Here is a 10050-nt window from a genome sequence, read left to right as displayed (position 1 = left end):
AGTTCTTTTAAATCCCCATGGTGTAGACCATTACGTCCCAGGGCAATATTTGCACTTTAGTTCTTTGGTTTATCCAGTGTTTGTTTTTAATCTCTCTGACTTTGTGATTCAGACAGATCCATGCTGCATGGAAACAGGCCCTTCAGCCCAATCAAGTCTGTGCCAACCATCAACCAACTTCTTACACAAATCCTAGATTAATTCTATTTTTTATTCTTCCCACAATCATGCCAGCTCCCCCCTGCTTCTACACTCACCTACACACTCACCTACAAAGATCAATTTACAGTGGTCAATTAGCCTGCCAACCCACACATCTTTGGGATGTGGGAGGAAACCGAAGCACCTGGGGGAAACCCACGCAGTCACAGGGAGAACATACAAACTCCACACAGACGGTACTCGAGGCCAGAAATCAGGATTGAACCCAGGTCTCCAAAGCTGTGAGCCAGCGGCTATACTCATTGTGCTGAAATTACTGATATAACTTCGCCCTTCTCATTAAACCCTGGGTTTCCATAATTTCTGATATGATCTTTGTGGTTTCTACTTTAAAGAGAAAGACCAACTACTTCTTTAATGTTACTGTCATTTTCTATATTTCCATTATGTTCTCTCCTGCCTCTTTCTTTAAGGGACCCAACATTTACCACCATTAAACACTTTCTTTTTTCCTTGCGAAAGAAATTTCAGCCTGTTCTACCTTTCCTAATGTTTGATTTTCTTTTACGTTACAGCTTCTTGGTTACTCCTAAAGTCCTTAGCCTTCAGGCTTTCTATTCTTTTTAGCAATTTTGCAAATCTCTTCTTCCAATCTGACATCATTCTTGATTTCTCTAGTTAATCAGTGAAGTTTTTGCTTCTAAATAGATTGGATTCTTTCCTTTAATGCTTGCCAAAGGTTAACTGCCCTTTTTTAGTTTAATCTACCTCAGCCAACTTGCTCCCCTCTCCCCCCACACCCCGCAGTTCACCTTGTTTAAAGTTAAATCTTTAATGTCAGACTTGCCATGCAGATATCAAACTGAAGACGATGATCACTGATTCAGGGTTTCAAACTAAAGGTCAACAATTCCTATCCTCCCACAGATGCTGCTCCACCTGCTGAGTTCTTCCAGCAGATAGTTTGTTGCTCCAGATTCCAGCATCTGCAGGCGTTTATGTCTTCAAGATGATCACTCTTTTCCAGAGGATCCTTTACTGTAAGATTACTCACAAAACTTGCCTCATGACACCACTTCATCCCCCAGAATTCTATTCCACAATGATGTCCAGCATATTGTAGGATGCTTTGTTAAAACATGAATAATATATTCTGATTGTGAGAGTTAAAACTGCACTTGTTTATTCCCTTTTAGTGATTATTTTTGGTTTCTTTTCTTGGGAAAATGCTTACGCATAAACACCATACACTAGGTCATTTCAGGATTTTCTTATTCATCACATGTTTTTCATGACATTAATTCTCTGAAAGCTCATTCTAATTACTACGACTACTTTTGGTCATTAAATCTGTATATAAATTTCCTCCCTTCCTCATTCTCATTAGTTTGTAATTACAGAAATACATGCCTATTTTCAGAACTACCCATTTGGGATTACGATGACCTCAGCTTTGCTCCAGGGTTTTTTTTATATGCAGTACAGATACAGGTCTTTCAGCTTGCTGAGATCGCACTGACCAACAACCCATTTATACTCTCCTACACTAATCCCCACATTCCCATCAACTCTCCCCAGTTTCTACCACCCACAAACACTTCAGGGCAACTTACAACAGCCAACAAACCCATCAAACCAGTGGCTTCTCAGGGAATGGCTCTCCTGACTGCTTTTTGGAGAAGTGGGAATATACTTTGTTGCTTCACAAGAACAGGTTTGGATGATGTTACAATGGGGCCCGTGTCAGCACCAAAGTTAATATGGAATCAGAGAAGTTGAAGGAACAGTTTCACACTCCCGAGTGTCTTCACCGGGCACGGTAGTGTAGTGGTTAGCATAACACTTTACAGCACCAGCGACCCGGGTTCAATTCCGGCCACTGTCCAAAAGGAGTTTGTATGTTCTCCCCCTGTCTGTGTGGGTTTCCTCCCGTTTTCCAAAAGGCGTACAGGTTAGGAAGTTGTGGGCGTGCTATGTTGGCGCCGGAGTTATGGTGACACTTGCGGGCTGCCCCCAGAACACTCTACGCAAAAAATGCATTTCACTGTGTATTTCGATGTACATGTGACTAATAAAGACATCTATCTTAAATCTTCACCAGGCACTGCTGTACAACCCAAGCAAGGGCCGTAAGTTCACAATATGGTCTCATCTACAGTGGAAGAGCCAAGCCCAGATTGGGTGATCACGTTTACCCTGCGCTTCAGGTTGCCTGTGACTCTAATTCTCCCTTCCCACCTCCAATCTCACCTACCTGTTTAGTCTCCCACACTTCGATAATCAGGGTCAACATTAAGGACCGGAATCTTATCTTCCATCAGGGAACATTGTAGTCTTTTACAGTCAACACTGAATTCTACTTCAGCACCTTGCTTTCTCTCTCAGTATGAGAACTGCCCCAGGACACCCACCTGTGATGTTGCCTCAGTTTTGCCGTCCCCATTATCACAGCCTGACCTCCTGGGCATGTCCCACAGTCCTGCATTTTGCAGCCCTTTCATTCCTTTGTCTGCATGCTGGCTCTCTATCTGCTCTTGTGAACAAAGGGCCATGTTCTCCCTCACTTCACCACAGCCATTGGCCTGCCAGCCAGTTGCCCTTGTTTATTGCTTACCTCCTATACAACTCTAGCCTCACCCTATCAGAGATATTCTTATCCAAAAGCTGCTGGAGGAACTCAGCAGGTCAGGCAGCATCTGCAGAGGCAAAAGGGAGAGTTGACACTTTGGGTCGTGACCCTGCATCAGGGTGGAGAGGGTTTCTCATTCCCTTGCGTCCCCATATTCCTATCCATTCCTCCCCACTCTCTCTGCAACTTGGTACTAACTTGTTTCCTCTACTTCCCAGCTCTGCCTGACCTGCAGTTTCTGTTTTTATTTCAGATTTCCAGCATCTGCTGATTATTGATCTCCAGGTAAAGGAAAGTTGGCCAATGACCACCCCTAGTGTAGCTGGGTTGCAGGACAGTCAGGACGACTGTCTAGGCAACGATAGTCATGGAGAGGTAAGTTTGCATCTCCATTGAGTTGCTATAGCTCAAATTAATCTGTCATAAGAGAATTATATTCATCAGATGCGACATTACTTCTCTCCATCAGGTATGGTTAGGATGTGAGCTTTTTGTTTCTTAGTTATTTGTTCGTGGGGTGTGTGATCATTCATATTTGTTGTCTATCACTAATTGTCTCTGAATTGAGAAGGCCCATTAACAGTCAACCACATTGGTTCGTCTTGTGGAGAGAGAGAGAGATTTGGACATTAGGACATCTGGTCAGTTTTACAATGTGAAGACACAGCTGAGACAGCTTTCAGGTTGACATCTGGACACTTGCCTTAGTATGAACATGACCACTGCCCCATGAAAAGAACAGGTAAGGATATCTGGGAACAGATCTCCGATGCAGAAGTATAGACAGACACCCTGATGATCACAAGACCAGGCGGTTAAAGGGTTGAAGTGATTATGAAAGCCAGAATGAATGTAGTCATACAACTGGCTGTAAAAGCAAAGCAGTGTCGAGGAGATAGAGCATAGAACATAGAAAACCTACAGCACAACTCAGGCTCTTTGGCCCACAAAGCTGTGCCGAACATGTCCCTACCCTAGGAATTACTAGGCTTACCCATAGCTCTCTATTTTTCTCAGCTCCATGTACCTATCCAACAGTCTCTTAAAAGACCCTATCGTATCCGCCTCCACCACCGTTGCCGGCAGCCCATTCCACGCACTCACCACTCTCTGAGTAAAAAAAAACTTACCCCTGACATCTCCTCTGTACCTACTCCCCAGCACCTTAAACCTATCTCCTCCTGTGGCCACCATTTCAGCCCTGGGGAAAAGCCTCTGACAATCTACTCGATCAATGCCTCTCATCATCTCATATACCTCTATCTGGTCCCCCCTCATCCTCCGTCGCTCCAAGGAGAAAAGGCCAAGTTCCCTCAACCTGCTTTCATAAGGCATGCTCCGCATTCCAGGCAGCATCCTTGTAAATCTCCTCTGCACCCTCTCTATGGCTTCCACATCTTTCCTGTAGTGAGGCAACCAGAACTGAGCACAATACTCCAAGTGGGGTCTGCCCAGGGACCTATATAGCTGCAACAATACCTCACGGCTCCTAAATTCAATTCCCCGATTGATGAAGGGCAATACACCATATGCCTTCTTAGCCACAGAGTCAACCTGTGCAGCTGCTTTGAGCGTCCTATGGACTCGGACCCCAAGATCCCTCTGATCCTCCACACTGCCAAGAGTCCTACCATTAATACTGTATTCTGCCATCATATTTGACCTACCAAAATGAGCCACTTCACACTTATCTGGGTTGAACTGCATCTGCCACTTCTCAGCCCAACTTTGCATCCTATCTATGTCCTGCTGTAACCTCTGACAGCCCTCCAAACTATCCAAAACACCCCCAACCTTTTGTGTCATCTGCAAACTTACTAACCCACCCCTCCACTTCTTCATCCAGGTCGTTTATAAAAATCACAAACAGTAAGGGTCCCAGAACAGATAGCTGAGGTACACCACTGGTCACCGACCTCCATGCAGAATACAACCCTTCAACAATTACTCTTTGCCTGCTGTGGGCCAGCCAGTTCTGGATCCACATTACAATGTCCCCTTGGATCCCATGCTTCCTTACTTTCTCAATAAGCCTTGCATGGCGTACCTTATCAAATGCCTTGCTGAAATCCATATACACTACATCTACTGCTCTCCCTTCATTGATGTGTTTAGTCACATCCTCAAAAAATTCAATCAGGCTCGTGGGCAGGACCTGCCCTTGACAAAGCCATGCTCACTATTCCTAATCATATTATACCTCTCCAAATGTTCATAAATCCTGCCTCTCAGGATCTTCTCCATCAGCTCACCAACCACTGAGGTAATGCTCACTGGTCTATAATTTCCTGGGCTATCTCTACTCCCTTTCTTGAATAAGGGAACAACATCCTCAACCCTCCAATCTTCTGGAACCTCTCTCGTCTCCATCGATGATGCAAAAATCATCGTCAGAGGCTCCGCAATCTCCTCCCTCACCTCCCACAGCAGCCTGGGGTACATCTCATCTGGATCCGGCGACTTATCCAACTTGATGCTTTCCTAAAGTTTCAGCACCTCCTCTTTCCTAATATCTACATGCTCAAGTTTTTCAGCCTGCTGCAAGTCCCCACTACAAGCACCCGGATCTTTTTCCATAGTGAATACTGACGTAAAGTATTCATTAAGTACCTCCGCTAATTCTTCCGGATCCACACACACTTTCCCACTGCTACACATGATAGGCCCTATTCTTTCGCATCTTATCCTCTTGCTCTTCAAATACTTGTAGAATGCCTTGGGGTTTTCCTTAATCCTGCCCGCCAAGGCCTTCTCATGTTTCCTTCTTAAGCTCCTTCCTCCAGATCTCTAACATTACCTAGTTCTCTGTACTCTGTGAGCTTTTCTTTTCCTTTTGACTAGATTTATTATAGCCTTTGTACACCACGGTTCCTGTATCCTCTCGTGATTCCCCTGTCTCATTTGGAACATGCCTATGCAGAAGTCCACTCAAATATCCCCTGAATATTTGCCACATTTCTTCCGTACTTTTCCCTGAGATATGCAAAAAAGAAGTATAGAAAGTGACCTCACTGAATAGTCGGCAGTGACCTCTCCAGAGAATAACCATCACAAAAGAAGACCCTGACTCATGTACTCAGAGAAGCACTCATCAAGATTGAAGCCAGGCCACATTCACCTGGAGTGGGTAACATCTGAATACAAGAAATGAGTTTTGGAATTTGTGAAACTAAAGTTTTGTAACTAAAGAGTTAATGAGTTCTGTTTGAAACTATGTAATGAATCTTTGAGTTGTATGAACTAATCATGACTAATAAAGTAGTTATTAGTCAAAGTCATTGTCTGGTGTCATTTACCAGGTGCTGAACTTTAATTGGCAACTATAGACCAGACCAGTTAAGGACAACAGATGTCTTTTCATGAAGTCATCTAGAAACATTTTGTGACATTCCAGTGGTTTCATGGTCACTGTGACTAAGACTAGCTTTTTTTAAAAAATTCCAAACGTACTTATCTCTATGAATTTAAATTCCCCCGCTGTGGTGGTGGGAAATTGAAATTCAAGGATCTACTCACACCCCTGCAACAGTGTTCCAGGCCGCTGGTTTACAGGACTTCCACACTCCAGAAATGAAACGCACTGTTCATTCTATCCATGACTTTTAACCCTTTCTGCCAGGTGACTTCTGACTGTCAATTGGCTGAGTCAGCATCCTCCTGCCGTTGCCCAATAACGAAAGGGTGGGGGGAGCTGAAGAAATTCTATGGCTGGGATTCTCAGTTAGCACTTTTACGTATTGTTCTACCAAAGAGATCTCACCATTTTATAGCTGCTTAGTGGCCGAAGGTCTCGAGTGTGAATGAAAAATCCTCCTTCTCCCCTGGGGCAGTGTTGCCAACACTGGATGTGTCCTATTCTTGGGACATAAGAGCAGGATCTATTACCTGATCATTTTGCCCCACATATAAGGTAATTATGGAGGATTTATGAACTACACCAGACCACTCAGCCCAACCAGTCCATGCTGGTTTTTTGCTCCTCTCAGATCTTCTCCCATCTTTCCTTGCCTGCATCTCACTGCATTTGGAGTATTGTATGCCGTTCTGGTCATCACACTACAGGAAGGGCGTGATTACACTGGAGAGTGCAGAGGAGATTCACCAGGATGCTGCCTGGATTGGAGGACTTTAGTTATGAGGAGAGACTGAATAGGCTGGACTTGTTTTACATGGAGTGAAGGAAGCTGATAGAGGAATACAAAATTTTAAGAGGCATAGACAGAATAGATAGTCAGAACCTTCTTCCCATGGTAGGAGTATCAAAAACAAGAGGACATACGTTAAAGGTGAGAGGAAGAAGCTTTAAGGGGGATCTGAGGGATACGTTTTTAACGCAGTGGTTGAAATCTAGAACTCACTGCCAAAAGGGGTGGTTGAATCAGATCTATTCACTATACTTAAGAGATATTTAGACAGGCACTTGAATAGGCAAGGCAGAGGAGGATATGGACTTGTTGTGGGAAAGTAAGATTCGTGTAGATGGGCAAAAAGTGGGCAAGGATGTGACGGGAAGTGGGTCTGTTTCCGTGCTATACAGCTCTGTGATTCCAAGACCCAGTGCCTTCTCTATTCCCCTCTCCCTCATGTGCTCATCTGGCCTCCCTTTAAGTGCATCAGCACCATTCCCCTCAACCACTCCTTGTGGGAGTGACTCCTACATTCTCATGTAGGAGTATTGGAATTATTATTGTCACTTGTACCGAGGTACAGTGAAAAACTTGTCTTGCATACCGATCGTACAGGTCAATCCATTACACAGTGCAGTTACATTGAGTTAGTACAGAGTGCATTGAGGTAGTGCAGGTAAAAACAATAACAGTACAGAGTAAAGTGTCACAGCTACAGAGGAAGTGCAGTGCAGGTAGACAATAAGGTCACAAGGTAGGTCGTGAGGTCAGTGTCCATCTCATCGTGAGAGGAGTTTCTTCTAAATTCTCGAATAGATTTCTTGGTGACTGTCTTATACTGATGGCCTCAACTTATGCCCTTCTCCACACATGGAAACACTCTCTCTGAACCCACTCAATCAAAACCTTTCACTCTTATCAGGACCTCTTTAGGTCACCCCTCAACCCACTTTCTTGAGAAAAAAGAGACCCAGATGTGTAAATATGATTGCTATGGTTACTTGGATAGTTTGTGATAGAAGAACTGTATAACCAGAATATTGTGGTTTTAACTAAGAAGAAATATACTTCTGTGTATTTTTCATTTATAAATCCCTGTGCCAAAAATAAATGGTTTTCACTCATCTTCTGTTAGGAGTGCTGTACTTGGCTTTCAAAATGTGCCGTGGCTTCTGACCAGTTCTCTTTGGTGGCAGGATGTGCTGGTGAGTGGGTTGGCTGGAGGCCATTCTCAACCGCAGTAAATTTTAATGAGCTAACATGACTTTAAATGTGAATAACTTGTTACCACCAACTTCAGTTTGGTTTCCCCTTACAGAGACTGAGAGGTGGCACACCTTTTGACTAAAGTTATTTTTAACCTTCGATTTTGCTAAAAAAATAATAACCAGAAAATCTCTGAACTAAATCAAAAATAAAAACTGAAAAACATAAGCTCTACATGCGGAATATTTGGATTTCAAATAACCTGCTGCTGTGGTTAAGCAATATATCAGAGCTCTCAGAGTGTGTGTCCTTGCACTCGAACTAGGCCACATTTATCACATTGAAGAAAGCGAATGCACAAACAATATTTTATTCTTTAAACACTGGGAGGACGTGCTGTAGCTGATAGGTATCTGTAAGCTTTTCACGAGATTTATTTATTGGGACTGATGCCCAGGAGAAAGAATGGGTTCCAGTTTCAATTCTGGGGAACCACAAAAAATTGATATTGCAAGATACTTTCTTGTTTCTTTCAGAGGGAGGCAAGATACTTTCCTATGTCATCTAACTAACAATTAGCTAATTTCTACGTTTCCTGAGATTGTTCAGGTTTCTTTGTATTTGTTCGTCTCTAGGATGTTGTTGTTGCTGGCAATGCCATTATTTACTGTCTCTCCCTAATTCCCACTGTGCTCTGGGAGGTAAATAAGAAACAATCACATTGTTGGGTCTGGAGTCACATGTAGACCAGAACATGTAAAGATGGCAGATTTCCTTCCTTGCAAGGTATTAGTGAATCAGATGGTTTTTTACAACAAGCCAATCGCTTCATCAGCACCATGACCAAGTCTAGCCTTGTTTAGATAAACTTGAGATGTATTTAAAAATTTGAATTTAATTTTTCCGGTGCCTTGGTGGGATTCCAAGCTTTTGTTAATGGATCAATGGTCAGACCTCTGGCATGGGTCCAGTAACGTAGCCACCTTGCTACTGTTTCTGCAGTATTACAGCTACTTGAAGTTATTTTCAATAAATTGATAGGTGTTATGTAAACGCCTTGAGACTTCATTGTGATTTCCCACTTTTAGAATCAGAATCAGGTTTATTATCACTGACATTATGTCGTGAGATTTGTTGTTTTGTGGCAGCAGTACAGTGCAAGACATAAAGACATAAAAGCTACTATAAGTTACAAAGATAAATAAATAGTGCAAAAGAGGAGTAACGAGGTAGTGTTCATGGGTTCATGGACCATTCAGAAATCTGATGGCGGAGGGGAAGAAGCTGTTCCTGAAACATTGAGTGTGGATCTTCAGGCTCCTGTACCTCCTCCCTGATGGTAGTAACATGAAGAGGGCATGTTCCGGGTGGTAATGGTCCTTAATGATGGATGCCGTTTTCTTGAGGCATCGCCTCTCGAAGATGTCCTCGATGGTAGGGAGGGTTGTGCCTGTGATGGCTGAGACTATAACCTTCCGCAGCCTCTTTCGATCCTGCACATTGGAGCCTCCGTACCAGTCAGAATGCTCTCCACTGTACATCTGTAGAAATTTGCAAGAGTCATTGGTGACAAACCAAATCTCCTCAAACTCCCAATGAAGTAGAGCCACTGGCGTGCCTTCTATGTAATTACATCAATGTGTTGGGCCCAGGATAGATCCTCTGAGATGTTGATGTCCAGGAACTTGAAGCTGCTCACCCTTTCCACTGCTGACCCCTCAGTGAGGACTGGTGTGTGTTCTCCCGACTTCCCCTTCCTGAAGACCACAATCAATTCCTTGGTCTTGCTGACATTGAGTGCGAGGTTGTTGTTGCGACACCACTTAACCAGCCGATCTATCTCACTCCTGTACGCCTCCTGATCGCCATCTGAGATTCTGCCAACATCAGTTGTGTCATTGGCAAATTTACAGATGGCATTTGTTC

This window comes from Pristis pectinata, chromosome 29 (genome assembly GCF_009764475.1).
Source record: "Pristis pectinata isolate sPriPec2 chromosome 29, sPriPec2.1.pri, whole genome shotgun sequence".
Taxonomy (NCBI): Eukaryota; Metazoa; Chordata; class Chondrichthyes; order Rhinopristiformes; family Pristidae; genus Pristis; species Pristis pectinata.
The sequence above is the reverse complement of the archived record's forward strand: the minus strand, read 5'-3'. Positions refer to the sequence as shown.